Source organism: Crassostrea angulata, chromosome 2, assembly GCF_025612915.1.
Source record: "Crassostrea angulata isolate pt1a10 chromosome 2, ASM2561291v2, whole genome shotgun sequence".
Taxonomy (NCBI): Eukaryota; Metazoa; Mollusca; class Bivalvia; order Ostreida; family Ostreidae; genus Magallana; species Magallana angulata.
The window spans coordinates 35,030,593-35,047,608 of record NC_069112.1 but is presented as its reverse complement, the minus strand read 5'-3'; the positions used below and the strand labels follow the sequence as shown (position 1 = coordinate 35,047,608).

The 17,016-nt window shown below is 31.8% G+C and overlaps 1 pseudogene; it reads left to right on the top strand.

Annotated features, from left to right (window-relative positions):
• Nucleotides 1-5,185: 5,185 nt before the first annotated feature.
• On the top strand, nt 5,186-13,735 carry LOC128170390 (uncharacterized; annotated as a pseudogene).
• Nucleotides 13,736-17,016: the final 3,281 nt, after the last annotated feature.

Sequence of the window (17,016 nt, the reverse complement as noted above, 5' to 3'; positions counted from 1 at the left end):
CCTTGAGCCAACACTGACCTCAATTACATTGGATGTCGAATCAGGTGCCTAGGAGGATTAGGCATCCTCAGCTGACCGGTCACATCATAGAAAATGTTAAATTCACTATGTACGGAAATTGGTGTTAATAAATATACAGTATGATTAAAAAAATTTAAAGATAAATTGTATTATTTCTAATGCTGAAAAGGTTTAAAAAAAAAAACAACAATGATATATGAAAAAAAAATTGATTACCAGTCGCATACTCATAGAGCAAGAGAAAGACTGTAAACATCGCTCTACTTAAGATAGGGTGCATTCAAATTTATGTCTTTAATTCTGCTAAGATTAATATTTTTGGCTTAAGTAGTAAGTTCCATTAAATAAATTGATTATTACAAGAAACTATATATGATTAGTCTACAGTATGTGTATTATAATATTCTTAATATTTAATTAAGCGAAATCGATTGGTTCGGTTTGCAGTGTAGTTTTCCTGTCTAGAGACCAGTATGATCAAATCAAAGTACATTGCGCTTAGATATTAAAATGACTCGGTGGTTTTTTAATTGCATCGTTGAACAAATTAAGATTTACGTCATGCAAAAATAGTTGGTGTTTTTGTGTCATGCTAACTATGTTGGTGTTTGGAGGTTAAGGATTAATTTACTTGTTTATGCTTCCTCTTAATGATTTTATTTACAATATATATAAAGAACTTGTTATCAAATCTGGTTTACACTTTGTAGGTGGGTAATTTATTAGGGTGTGATTTTAGGGTTTAACATGAAAAAAAAAACTGTAGATGACTTAAATGCACATAGGAGGACTTGATTATAATTTACAAAATTGAAATTCTACTTGGATGTATAGAATATCATTTTTCTTAAAACAAAACGTTTGAAAACAGGTAAGGATAAATTCGATGTTAACCAGTTAAGGTATTTGTTCTTGTTTTGTTTTTAAAAACGGAGACAATCGACATATGATACTTGTACTAAGGTGATTCTACTTTTTCTAGCACGATTTGTATATCAAATATTTATGTAGATGTTTTTACGATTTGTATTTCTTTATTTAAGCGAATATAGCATTACTGGTTTTCTAGGCCTGGTATCAAGACCATAAATAATAAAGAATTTTTCAAATGAGTAATAATGAATAATACATTAGCTTTGGTTCCATTGCATCTGTTAACAAAAGGAATACAACGAAAGTTATTCAATATCCGTTAATAATGAAAGAAAAAATGTTAAAAATATTTTATGTATCGATTTTTCTTCATTTTATTTCATGCACACTCTACCTATGAATATTTTCATTTCATCCCATCCTAGTATTGTTACACCTAAATAGTTTTCTCTATTGGTATAAATGTTTCCTGACAATGGATAGGATATGGAGTGTTCGGAGGTGGGGGCTTAGTTTAACATGTTAAAGAGGCAAAAACATTGACAATGAGTCCAAAGTCTGACGTTGGAAATGCAACCAAACAATTTGGCATCATAAATACAAAGATAGAGGTAGGATCTGGTGCCAAGGAGGAGTGAGTATCATCTGCTGATCGGTCACCCCGCCATGTGCTCTTGTCACAATTTGGCATGTCATAATTGAGGAAAATGTCAAAATCAGGAAAATGTCATAATAGGAAAAAACGACAAGTCGATGATTTGGTTTGTTTGTGATGGTCAAAATACAAACCTTGAGCCAACACTGACCTCCATTACATTGCAGGTACATGTAGGACCAGGTGCCTAGGAGGAGTGAGCATCCACTGCTGACCGGTCACATCCGCCGTGTGCTCTTTCTCGTAATCGGAAAAAAAAATGATCATTGATGATGGACTTTTAATTTCTTGAAAATGTTAAATTCACTATGTATTGAAATTGGTGTTAATAAATTTACAGTTTGAATAAGATTTTTTAAAGATAAATTGTATTATTTCTAATATTGAAAAGGTTTTTAAAAAAAACAAAAAAAAATGATGTATGAAAAAAATTGATTACCAGTCGCATACTCATAGAGCAAGAGAAAGACTGTAAACATCGCTCTACTTAAGATAGGGTGCATTCAAATTATTGTCTTTAATTCGGCTAAGATTAATATTTTTGGCTTAAGTTGTAAGTTCCGTTAAAATAAATTGATTATAACAAGAAACTATATATGATTAGTCTACAGTATGTGTATTACAATGTATAATATTCTTAATATTTAATGAAGCGAAATCGATTGGTTCGGTTTGCAGTGTAGTTTTCCTGTCTAGAGACCAGTATGATTAAATCAAAGTACATTGCGCTTAGATATTCAAATGACTAGGTGTTTTTTTTAATTGCATCGATGAACAAATTAAGTTTAACGTCATGCAAAAATAGTTGTTTTTATTGTGTCACTGCTAACTATGTTGGTATTTGGAGGTTTAAGGATTAATTTACTTGTTTATGCTTCGTCTTAATGATTTTATCTACAATATATATACAAAACTTGTTATCAAATCTGGTTTACACTTTGTATGTAATTTATTAGGGTGTGATTTTAAGGTTTAACATGAAGAAAAAAACTGTAGGTGAAATAAATGCACATAGGAGGACTTGATTATAATTTACAAAATTGAAATTCTACTTGGATTTATAGAAAAACATTATTCTTAAAACAAAACGTTTGAAAACATGTAAGAATAAATTCGATGTTAACCAGTTAAGGTATTTGTTCTTGTTTTGTTTTTAAAAACGGAGACAATCGACATATGATGCTTGTACTAAGGTGAATCTACTTTTTTTTTTAGCAGGATTTGTATATCAAATATTTATATAGATGTTTTTACGATTTGTATTTCTTTATTAAAGCGAATATAGCATTACTGGTTTTCTAGGCCTGGTATCAAGACCATAAATAATAAAGAATTTTTCAATGAGTAATAATGAATAATATATTAGCTTTGGTTCCATTGCATCTGTTAACAAAAGGAATACAACGAAGGTTATTTACTATCCGTTAATAATGAAAGAAAAAATGTTAAAAATATTTTATGTATCGATTTTTCTTCATTTTATTTCATACACATTCTACCTATGAATATTTTCATTACATCCCATCCTAGTATAGTTACACCTTAATAGCTTTCTCTATTGGTATAAATGTTTCCTAACGATGGACTTTTATTTTCTTGAAATTTAAAATTTACTATGTATGGAAATTGATGTTAATAGATATACAGAATGAATAAGGTTTTATAAAGATTAATTAAATTACTTCTAATACTGGAAAGGTTTTTTAATAAAATAATGTTATATGAGAAAATATCGATTACCAGTCGCATAATCATTAAGAGAGAAATTACACAACATCGCCCCACTTAAGAGAAGGTGCATTCAAATCATTGTCTTTATTTCTGTAAAGATTAATATTTTAGGCTTAAGAAGTATGTTTTGATAAAATAGATTGATTAATACAAGAAACTCTCTCTCTCTCTCTCTCTCTCTCTCTCTCTCTCTCTCTCTATATATATATATATAAGCAGTCTACATTATTTGTATTATGATATTTTTAATATTTAATTCAGCGAAATCGATTGGTCAGGTTTGCAGTGTAGATTTCCTGTCTAGAGACCAATCTGATCAAATCAAAGTAAATTGCGTGCGAGAATTACATGACAATTATTTTTTTTTTCAATTGCATCGATGCCCAAATTAAAATTTACGTCATGCCAAAAAGTTTGTGTTTTTGTGTCACTGCTAACCATTTTGATGTTTGGAGGTTAAGGATTAATTTTTTTGTTTCTGCTTCCTCTAAATAATTTTTCTACAACGTATGTACAAAACTTGTTATCTAATCTGGTGTACAGTTTGTTTGTTGTTTAATAGTGTATAAATGCAAAATTTAACATGAAGAAACATAAAAAGTCTTGTTCATATAGATATAGGATATCGTTATTTGTAACCTAAACCACGTGAGAATAGCTTTAATGTTAATTAAGGTATTTGCAATTTTTTTAAACAGATATTTATGTAGATGATTCTGCGTTCTATATTTCCTTTTTACATTGGTTATAACATTACCGTTTTCGAGGCCTTGTATCAAAGACATTTATATTGATGATTGATGAAATGAAAAATATATTCGCTTGGCTTTCATTGCATCTGTTAACAGAAAGATATTCAAGGAAATATATTTTATTTCCGTTAATTATGAAAAGTAAAAAAAAGAACATTTAATATATCTTAAGTATTGATTTTTTTTTTCATTTTATTTTATGTTCATCCTACCCTGATTCTTTCCTCAAATCAGTGTATACGTATACTAAAACAGCTTTCTTTACTGTTACAACCATTTTAACAAAAGCTTGAACTTTGGGTAGCTGAGTCAAACGGCAATGTGACGTATGCCTGTCTATTTCATTGTAGGCCTCTCAGGCATGGCTCTTTGAAATGAACACGATTTGTCTGGCTTTTGAGCAAAGACTTCGCAATTGGTGTATATTTCGCTTGAGAACAGCGTCATTTTAACTTGTTTTGACGCAAGAAATACATTGTTTCATCCTACTGAAAGTCCAAGGTCTTGTTAAAATGGTTCTAATAAATAAATATTTCCTGTCAATTGATAGGGTTTGAAATGGGAAGGAGGGGGGGGGGGGGGGGGGGCTAGTTCAACATGATAATTGTAAAGTCCAAAAACATGTCGATGAGTCTATACAGCAATAATAACGTTAAAAATACAATCACATACTTTTCCATCAGATGTCAAGAAATAGCTTAGAGTAAAAATGTAAAGCATACTTACAAAAGATCATCTGGTGTTTAAAGCATTTTTTTCAATTAACTATATACTGTGATATATTTTAAATACAGCAATAATGGAAGTTTTACCATGCTTTGTAGAAAATTTAAAAGGTATTTTTTCTCAAATGAATTGTTTTAGATGCTTTTCACAATTTTTACTCCCCTCTTTGACAATTGTGGCATTTATTTTTTCTTATTTATTATTAATAATGCTTCATAACAATAGCTTTGTTTGATAGGGCGTACCGGAGCTAAACTATTTGGTAAACACAATGAATTTCGATAAAAAAACACAACAATGAACAATTAATGAAATAAAAAGTTCATAAATCAATAAAATTTAAATGGTGATGTAATATTCGGAGAGTATATCAACGCATCACCTAGCACCTATGATACATTTGTCTATACAACGCTCACACATCGTGATGAAGTTACTTCTTCGATATTATATACTGCGATGTCTTTGGGTTCTTTTTCTTACCATTCACGCATGAAGGGCAGACCTAAGAAGAAGTTATTCACAACTACATTATGGACAGAAACTGGAAAGAAGGATGATTACGTCGATTGATAAATACAGTATTATGGATTGTGTAGAGGATTGTCTGAGAACAACACGATGTCGGTCCATTAACTACTACCAAGGAGCCCACTTTTGTCAGACCAACTTTGAGAACAGGACGACTGTACCTGAACTCTACATTGCGAAGCCTGGCTGGATATATACCGATATAGAAGACTGGGACAAGGTAATATATATGTTTACATCTATTGTATATTTCCCCTTATGTTTGCATAGGAAATCTGCGATGTTCAACTTTCTATGAATACACTTTGCTAATTTTTGCGCCATGAGCACAAATATTAACGTCTTCACGAGTTTTGAGTATTTTTGGTAAGATTAAATGAAACTTTCAATCTAACATAACCAATTTGATATGTACTTTTGATAAACTATCATTAATATATATCTACTCCTTGATAGAAACTATTTTCCCCCAGGATTTTTTTTGTCGTGGAAGCTAACTAAATAATGAGTTAATATGGCTGTTCCGTGTATGCTTCATATCTCTGACTAAGAGCGTAAAAATGGCCTTATAGCGGCGATACACTGTATTTCATACAAATAGACATCAGTATGAAAATATGAATAAAAACACTGAATGCTTATTTTTGGATGTCGTCGGTCCTGTGACTCACCAATCGGTGCAGACAAATTATCATGCCGCGCAACCACGTGTAAGTGACCGTTTATTTCTGATCGTATTTTTTTTTCTTTCGACCTGCCTTTTATATAGGCCCTTATTTCATCTGTGTGGCATTCAGTTTCGGCAACACGATCACACGTATAGAAAGTAACTTGACATTACATGTATTTGTACAACATGTCATATCAGTAGAACTTAGCAATAGTTACTTAGGCGCTCAGTCAAATTTCATTTTCCTAGGACATGTATAATTGTTCTCTTCTTCTCGGTTTCGCTTAAACGATGTGTTGGGTTTTTTTTTTGGCGATGTTTTTGAGCATGTAGGCTTTTCTATCTTTTTGGAGTTCCGAGTTGCTCTGTTTTGAAATTGTATTTCGTTTTATGACTTTTTGAGATGGTTGACGGTTTGTTATTGTCATTTTTTCATGTACATTGTTAGCACATTTCTAATTTTTTCTTCATCAATCCAGAAGATTGCAGGAGCCTGTTCGCGGTCAAGTTGTCGCATTAATGAAAAGTGCATTCCACAACCTTTTGACCAGTTTGCCTGCGTCATATCAGGTCTGGAGTATATTCGTATTACAGTTGTTTACCTCAAAATTAAAATTTATGTTTAGAGATAAAAAATAACTAACGATTTTGGTTTTAAAAAATGCATTTTGAATCAACTTTTTTATACATCATTTTAATAAAAAAAAAAACGTATGATAAAATAAATAAAAAGATAAAATGTAGAAAACACGAACATACGTTAAAGAGAACTGATTGTATCGTTATATTCGAATTTACAATTAACACAATTTTATGAATAAGTTTTCATGACATGACGTATAGACTTTCGACTGAAAATAAGTTTAAAACAATACGATTTTCTGAATTAAACCAAAATTACATTTTAATATAGATTGCGGTGTCCCTAAAGGTGAAGGATTTTCGATGGAGCATGTACGTGAATGGGACGCTATTGGAATATCAAGAGGAATTCATATCACCTGCGCAGATAAACATGATCAACTCGGCTCTGAGCGTTTCGTTTGCCGATCTAACGGAACGTGGAGGGCGGACTTGAGCTGTCCTGAAAAATATAATGGTAAGATATTTTTATGGTTACAGTTTCTGTGCATATACTATCAGCGTGAATGTTTAAAATTCTATAAATATAAATAAAATTTTGACTGCTTTAACCTGACTTCAGAACTAATACAAAAACAAATGCGACATACATGTACATCTATTAATAAAATATAACTTTGCAATAAATTGAAGAAAAAAAATGTTATCAAAAATTAAAATAATAGAAAATTCTTAAAGTATAATATAAGTATAATTATATGTCTACTAAAATTTTAATAGAGGGTAAAGTGGAATCTGATGAAGTGTTAAGAAATGATAGAAAACAACAACAATCCCTATCGCCTACTTTAGGGTGCACTCAAACGGAAAACCTTTCGTTGATCGCAAAGAGCGTCTAAAGTCTGTCCAAGGATATTTATGATATTTATTAAAAAATACACATACCTGTGAAAGAAGAAAGTTGAAAGGGATCATTTCCAAGATAATTCCATTGACACATTATCATCTTTCACGCGGAAAGTTCACAAGAACAAAAACAAATTCCTTACGAAGATTTATAATGGGGGATGTTTACATCGTCTCTCCATTCGGAATACATCGCGCAATTTTTCATCGTTATCATCCGGGCTTGTTGCAATACAAAATCCCCGTAGACATCACATTTTAGCATTGTTTTGACTGAGTAATCTTGGAAATTTTTCATACTTTTGAATGAACATCATTTGAACCCTGAACTATTTATAAATATCAAGCAATTAAGCAAAATCTGAATTCAGGATATCTTGATATATATACCGACTATAGATATAACTATTATTTCCCCCTGTTTATGCCCCCCCCCCCCCTTCGAAGAAGGGAGGGCATATTGCTTTGCTGCTGTCTGTCGGTAGGTCGGTCGGTCCACCAACAGTTTCCGTTCATTTTCTTCGCAGAGGATAAACATATTGAAATGAAATTTGGTATACAGGTTTATCATGATAATATCTAGGTCAAGTTCGATATTGGGTACGATCAAGCTATTTTCGACAGAGTTATGGTCCTTGGACATAGACAACTTCCAGTTATTTGCAGTTTCCGCTCATTTTCTTCACAGAGGATAAACTAATCAGAATAAAATTAGGTATACAGGTTTATCATTATAATATCTAGGTCAAGTTCGATATTGGGTACCATCGAGAACTATTCGACAGAGTTATGGCCCTTGGATGTGCAAAAATTCCAGTTATTTGCAGTTTCCGCTCATTTTCTTTGCAGAGGATGAACATATTGAATTGAAATTTGGTATACAGGGTTATCATGATAATATCTAGGTCAAGTTTGATATTAGGTACAATCGAAAAAAAATTGACAGAGTAATGGCTCTTGGACATAACATAGAAAAAATCCAGTTATTTGCAGTTTCCGCTCATTTACTATGCAGAGGGTGTACATATTGATATGAAATGTAGTATACATGTTTATCTAAATAATATCTAGGTCAAGTTTGATTTTGAGTATGATAGAGCAATTTGCGACAGAGTTATGGCCCTTGGACTTAAAAAATCCAGTTATTTGCAGTTTACGTTCATTTTTTTGTGTGGATGTTTCCAAGGGGCATAAGTGTTTCACACACATCTCTTGTTTGTCTATTGAATTCATTTATAGTGAAAATAGTTTCCCAAAATTGACTTCCGTTTGTCCGATTCCTGTCTTACGAGGAAAAGCTTGTCACTTCGAGATCTCAGAAACGGTAATGACTTAAACTTCCAAACTTTCCACATGATATACTTATAGATGTGTGTAAAGATCCATTTTGTTTTGTTCGTCAAACTTTCCTGTCGTCACCGGAAAAATTATTTTTTTACGCATTCAATTTATTTCACACAAAATTGAAAGGAAAAGTAAGGGAAAAAAACACTTACATTTGTCATCAATCTGATCTTAAATAAATGAAAAAAAATCTACTTCCGGTGAGTTATCTCAAATATCTCGGCTATTATTCTAATAGCGAGATTCCAGAAAGTGTGAGTGACCAAGGCAACTTACATAAATGATAGGCATTTGATAGAATACGTGTTTATTTTGTTTCATTTTGTCAACCGTCACTTCCGGTCCACACCAAAGGATTCAAACAAATCAATTTATTAATAAGTTTCAATGTTTTTCGTTGACAATTTTAAGTAGATTGATAGGCAATAATGTTCTGTTGTTTAGTTTTTAAGAAGTTCTAACTTTTACTTTCATTCAACACTTCCGTTTGTCCGTTTCCTGCCCGATACAAAAAACCTATACTCAGAGATCTCAAAAAGAGTGATGACTTAACGACCAAACTTTGTTGGGTGATAGATCTATGTATGTAGATGTGGTAACACTACTTTGTTGTGTTCGTCGTAACTTTCGATCGGCACTGGAAGTACGTCAAATTCTTTTTTACCTATTTTAGTTTTACATAGAACAATTTTTTAAGTATAAATGCTTATATATTTCAACTCACTGATGTTAAAGAAACAACACAATTCAACTTACATTGAGTTATCTAAACTATCTCAAGTAGGATGATAGACATTTGGTAGAAGATATGTGTAACGTGATTCATTTTGTCGGCCGTCATGTCTGGTCCACACCTGAAAGACACAAACAAATCACATTGTTTATAAATTTAACTGTTTTCCTTACACTGCTTTAGTAAGCTTGATTAACAGTCATGTACGTGAAGCAAATGTTTAAGATATATTAACTTTTACTTCCACTGAGCGATTCCGTTCGTATTTTTCCTGTCCAGAGACAAAAAAAACCTTGTTTCTGTAAGATCTTAAAAATGGTAAAGAATTCAACAACAAAATTTTTGGGATGGTTAATTTTTGCATATACTGTAGGTAACACTACACTGACCATTAACCCCTTTATTTCAATTCCCATAGCATAGCCAACAAATCTCATAACATTGCATTTAAACCTCATTGCATATCATTAAAATGGCATTCCATATCATTGAATTGTAAATGATATGCAGGAACTGACGGGAACAACCACAACTATACTTTAGAGAAAAAGAAAAAACTTCGGTAATATACATCATGTTAACATTCTTGAGATGTAATCAAAAATATGCTCAACCAAAGAGATATTATATTTTTGTTATAGTCTGATTATTTGCTGCACCACTTTAGATATAACATTGAAGGTGAAAGGCAGTGCATGTTATTTTTTAATTGGTAGTTAGCAGTAATTTGACCTTCATAATAATTTCACTATCAACATATGAAATAAAAGAATCAATTACCGTACAGATATTTTTAAAAACACTAAAATGAATTTCCTTCTTTTCATTAAAGCAATATTTACAAAATGTCAAGCTACAAAATTGCGGGCTTCTTTTGTCTTTAGTTATTTGAATTTGGTTCATGTTCGTTTTATTTCTGTCAAATATTACATATTTATTACATAATTTGATTTAAAGATACACCAGTTTGCTTTATAATATATTGAATACCGTCATTTTAATAAGGATGCTAATAGAAATTCATAATGCTTTTAAAATTCCAAATTTAATTTTATTTTAAATAATCGAACGCAGAATAAAGGCGCTGGTATCTTTTAAAACTTCAAGTTCTTGTTAAGAGATGAAAACACAGTTTAGATATTCCATTTCATTTGTTAACCTGTTTTGTTTATTATCTTCAGTTTAAAATGGTGTTGACCCGACTGGTATATATACACTGTGGTTAGCTGTGCGTTCCTTGAGCGCACCAACGGAGCTTTCGTGGCGCTGTTGGAAACCTTACGGTGCTGTCACGACGACCTCACTCCACTTCTACGGCGCGTTTATCAGAACGCAGAGCCACGGCGCGTACATTGCGCATGTTCAAAGTGCACGACGTCGCATGGCGTTCTAAAATATTCTTGGTGATCCCACCACGGCGAACGTCACGTTGTTACGGCGCTGTAGGATAATCTACTGCGTTTTACAATATTAAAGCTGCTTGGTCCGATTTTACATCAAATTTTATGCACGCTTTCAAACGATGGTTATGCTAAGTATATGTATAATAATAGACATTGCAGTAGTTTTCCCAGTCAAAAAAGCCAAATTTCAATTAAGAAAAATACGTACAAAATTTGCTAACAAAACAAACGACATAAAAGGGTACCGCGTTATTTCGCCTCATGTTAAAGTTCACCCCTAACGACGAGACGGGTATGGTATGGTTGTATTACGACTTTGACATCGCTTTAAATTAAGGTCGAAATGATCAGACTAATTACAAATAAACGTGTACGTTTTGTTCGCAAATATTTCTTAAGTTTGGTTTCTTTACAATTGATGCATAGCATGCGAGTTGAATAAACCCAATTATTCGGGGGACGAAACTAAACGGTTTCCTTTTTTAAACATTCCTGTGATGCATTTTGGTTTGTTTTTTCGTTTGCCCAAAAAGAAATTATTTTTATTTACTTTTAATATTTCTAACTTCGAAAGGAGACTGATTCTGCTGGTGTAAATAGGAGAAAGTCGCTAACTTTCTTAGATAAATGGTTTGTGAAAAAACATTTGATACTGTAATAACAAAAAAATCGGACCAAGCAGCTTTAAGGATGCAGCGGGATCCCCGTGAGGACGCAGCTCCGCTGTGACATGGGTTTTACAAATGCATATGATAAGCCAGTTAAAATATGTTATACATTGATGTCCATTATCAGAATATATATATAAAACATATTCGTTCTGGCATAGCCCAATATACCAGATAAGACACCGCACTTTAAAAAAATATTTATTTTTTTTATCAAAGTGGGTTGACTTGGTCCGAAAATTAACGCACTTTGAAAAAAGTTTCAGAATGCGTAATTTTTCAAAGTGCGTTGTAACAACGCATGAATCATTATGACTGTCATTATGACATGTCTTAAAAATACGTTAATTGCAAATAATAATTATCTGGATATTATTGTACTTAAACATTCGGTTAGAAATAAGTATGAATTAATGTATATAGGGTAAATTTCCCAATGTGTTATTTTTGCGTTTTTTTACTTGCAAACGGTTTCACCCCGTCTTGACTTCGCCCAGACAAAGACATAAAAAAGAAAGATAGTTTGAGACATAGGAATTTGCCAATTCTTTAATTTGCTTGCAGAGAATGAGGGTAAAATGGGCGAAAAATCTGTCCCTGAATACATTACATTATTGTTAAATCTGTACATTTGCAAATATGTTCCTTATAGCGAAAACGTTCAATTCTGTATGAACGTTTTCGTGACATTACAATGATCACCACACGCGCTTATCGCTTGACAGTTGCAATATTGTAAACGTAAAAACACCGTTATATTAATGATTCTGTGCGGTTTGCCATTCTCAAACGTAAATATAAGTAAATAACAGAAATGTTTAAAAGTTCACCGGGATATGAACTCGGTTGGTACGTGATCAAATCTTCTGATAAGCCCTTTGATTTTATCACGTGACCAACCAAGTTCGTATTCCGTTGAACTTTTTAAATTGTTGTTTATTTCTTAATCATGGCACATCTAAAATAAGTTATTAATTGCAAATAATAATTTTCTTGATACGTGTAATAATATGCTAATACATATGTGGATAATACAATTAAGGGCTGCAGGATCTATACTCATAAAAACTGGGCTGGAACAATCTAGATTACGGGGTTTATTTTATAAATAGCAAAACTGTCCCAACCAAGTTTATAATAGGATGGTAAAACAATTTGAGCATAAAGTTGAAAATGTTAATTTTGGTGCAATATAAAGATGAAATTTAAAGTTGTCGAATTCGTATTGCAATAATCTGGATACGACATTAAATTATAGAATGTGACGGACACTGGATGCAGTATAATGGACATTATTACATCCTCAACCAAACAAAGCTATCCCAACCTGATGCAATGGTATGTCATACATGTATTCAAACATAAAAAAACCCACCACGGAATATGTAAACTATCTTTTTTAAAAGTATATATATATATATATATATATATATATATATATATATATATATATATATATATATATATATATATATATATATATATATATAAATCGATGTCAAAACTTGTGGATTAGACATCTAAACAAATTGAGCACTCAGGAGTACATAACAGTACTCCAGTATTACTTTTTTTCATTTGTAGAGTGAGTGCAAAAAGTGTGACTCTTTCCTTGTTGAAATTGATGATGAAGACGAAAATAAATGGATCAAAGAGCACCTGTTACAGAATGTTTGTATGTATCATTTTGCACGTTTTCTCGTTATTAGAAAAAAATCCAATTGTATCTGTTAAAAAATAACCACATGGTTTTCTCTTTACACTACACATCTACTAACTAACACGCGAACTTAATATATATATATATATATATATATATATATATATATATATATATATATATATATATATATATATATATATATATATATATATATATCAACATTACTTTGTTGTAGACTGTACAAGTACAAACAAATACGACTGTACCACTTGGACTGGCGGAAATGACATCGACACAGAGGGACAGTTTGTATGGGGACACTCAAAAACACCCATTACGTATACAAATTGGGGACCCTTTAATCCGAATGATATATATTTTCCAAATACAAATCTTGATTGTGTGGATCTTTTTAATGACGGGCAGTGGAATGATCGGCCATGTCACTTTTTAGCAAATTTTATCTGTGAAAAATGATACCCCCCTCTTTCTGAATGAGTTTTTAATAATTTACTTAAAATTTTGATCATTTTTTTGTTGATGTTGATTAAGTACTATACAATAAAAACATAACTAAAAACATCGTTGATTGTTTTAGCGTTGTTTGTATTCAACTGTATATATAGGTATACAATATTCATTAGTTTACAGAATAAGTTCTGAGACTATGTGTATCGAAAATTAGTTTTCTAATATGACATGCACCTTAATACGATGTTGCAAAATACGCCAGTCTTAATGCATCGGTTTGTTGACCACAAATCATAAGAACTCATTTGAAGACGCTGACTTTTCACAGTATCTTGGTAAAAAAAAAGGGCAAAATAGTTTTCTTGTGTGGTATGTGTTTTATTTTGCGCGTTTAACTTCGTCATTTGTCATGAAATTACTGTAAATCTTTGATTAAAAATCAATATTGTGGCCGCTTGATAATATTGCTTTATTTTCTTCTATTTTAACACGTGGGCTTGTGAGTGTTTTGTACATTAGATTCCCATCTTTTAAAATTGCGTTAAGACATATTGCTAACTTGAATGAAAATCGTGTAATTTATTAACTTGTTTTAATTAGTGTGCGTTTTGTAGAATAGTTCACAGTATTTGCTTTGCATTTTGTACAATTTAACTAAAAAAATCTATTTTTAAGCATTAAGATTACATATGGAAAAAAAGATGAGTATCTACTCTATCCTACTAAATTCTTGCAAATCATTTCAAAAATAAATATGCAAAGTTCTAATTTTGTTGTTTTGTATTTATGTTTCGCTTTAAATGAGCTATTTAAATTGTGGGACCGTTATTAACACGCGTACAAGATGTACATTGACGTTTTTTCGTGATTTGCACACGCCATATTCCGGTAAAAACCGGTCAATTTTTTAACTTAGTTTAAACTTTCAAAATATGAAGTTTTTCTAGTGAAGTCATATGAAATGTCGTGCATTTTCATTAGCTTAAACGGTACCTTTCCTAATGAGAAAAATCAATACACCAAATAAAACATGAGGCCAGTAGGCCATAACGGTCACCTGTGAACCGGAGCCCATACACAAAATAGTCGAGGAGTCTTATTATTGCATTTAACTCAGTTTCATTCAAAGAAAAGAAAACCATCAATCTGTCATATTTATAATACACAGGAAAGGAGGCTTATTGCGTTAAGGGAGCTAGCATATGACCTTTCAGGATGTGATATTTGTGGCATTTTATTCTATCTTCCACATACCACTGGAATCCTGATTGTAGATTGGACTCCTTTTTTAAAGTCCAATGTCAAAACACATGTCAACACTTAGATATAATCTTAAGTTATTTCACGAACGATTATACATACGAGTTATTGTTATCTTTTGTGTTGGAGAATTTTGAACTTGCGAGTGGGAAAGTGAAAGATCCCTGTTTTCCTTTGCTTATAAGTGGGCGCAAGAAGGTATGTAAATATATATATGTGTAAACATGAAATATTGATATTTTTTAATTCAGTTACGTTAATATAATGTACGGTATTAGTGTATGCTTTGTTTCATTACAGTTTCACGTATTGAAGGAATGCGAGATCACAAGAACGTGCATATGTGTTGAACATTGTTAAAATGACTGTTTAGAAGTAATTATATTTTTTCGTAAAATAGATATAAACATATTCACCCCTGCGAATGTTATTGTCATTTAAATTTTAGACCACGTGGTTTTATTTGACCCTTTCAGTTTCGCAGTAAAAATCGTGCCTCGTGTTTATAGTCTATTTTAGAGAATCTAGGTACTTGTATTCAAATTTAAATTCTAGAGGTTTATTGATTTTAAACCTTATCTTTATTAATTGGTGAATAAAATGTGTTCTAGAAATAAATGTGACAATAAAAAAATAGCATTTTTTCTGCTGTTGCGACAATTATCATGCGGAGTAGAGATCCCCCCTAAGAATTAATTTTCGATCCTCGCCTGACCTAGTAATAACATCAATAGTGAAACAGACTGTATTATTTTATGCAGAAAGTTCATTGAAAATGGCACGATACACTAAGTTTTTATGCAAAACATTCAACCATTATTTCTTTAAAAACATGGTATTGCACACACCAAGCATCAAACATGACTATGATTTTATTAAGCATCCCAATGTTTATATTATCAACCACTCTACACGTGGTTGTACACGAACGATAACTCTGTTCTGAATATCATCGTTTAATTTTTTTTAAAAAATGCTAGATAGTGAAATAAGACATACATCTGAAAAGATGTTGATGTTTTAACATAAATCAAAGTAGAATATGATATGAAAATCAACCAGTACTTACGTATTTTGAGAATATTATCCGAACACTTATACTTCCGCTCGAAATTTCACAGGAACTGAACAAATCTCGGTGAAGTCTCGTGAACTTTCATTCGAGCACCTCTGGATTTATTATATAATTAGGAACGATAAAGGAAACATTCCGAACACATTCGCAGGGGTGATATTGGCGCATTCGTGTATCAAGGAGACATCGTTGATGTCTGACTTTAAGCGGGGACAAATTTTCAGTATACAGTAAAATGGTGTTTTATTTTCTGTATAATAATAAACTATTGAAACTATCTATTAATCAATTTTTGTTGCGTTTTGATCTAAAACAATCAAAGAAATAGTAAATGCAAACATCTGTCAGATTTACCTTCTTTAATGAACTGGGGTGGCAAAAGGGTGCCAGATTTAATCACGCAAAAGAGAACCGTTATCTGTCTCTGTCGTCGATTCCAGCAAGCGTACCTCACTTGTGCCCTTGGTCTCAATAATCCAGTCCCCAGGTACCAGTTTTTTGTCTTGCTCCACACAAATTAGATTTATACGAATAAAATGATTCCACAGTAACATACAAAGAAGTTCAGGTAGGCAAAATTGAGCAAACCCTCTGAATTTTGATAAAAGATACTGCCGTTGCTATAGACTTCTCAAATAGTAAGAATGTTGGTGTATGATTTTCAATGCTTCGTCAATGTTCATAGCGGCGATACCACTGTGTTGCAAAAAAAAGCATAGACAGCCATTAACCATGAAAAAAAGGTTAATTTGTACATCGGGTTACATAAGGAGATAGACAATTCACGTCCACAACTACATATCACCAAGGATCAACCCAAGATCAAAAGTCGTAAGAAAAGAATACAAATGCAATATTGTGGTATGTGTTAATGATCAAAATTAGGATGCAAAGACTGGTAGTGAATGTTTACTCGTGTAACTTTAAATGTTTATGAAAAGCAATGTATATG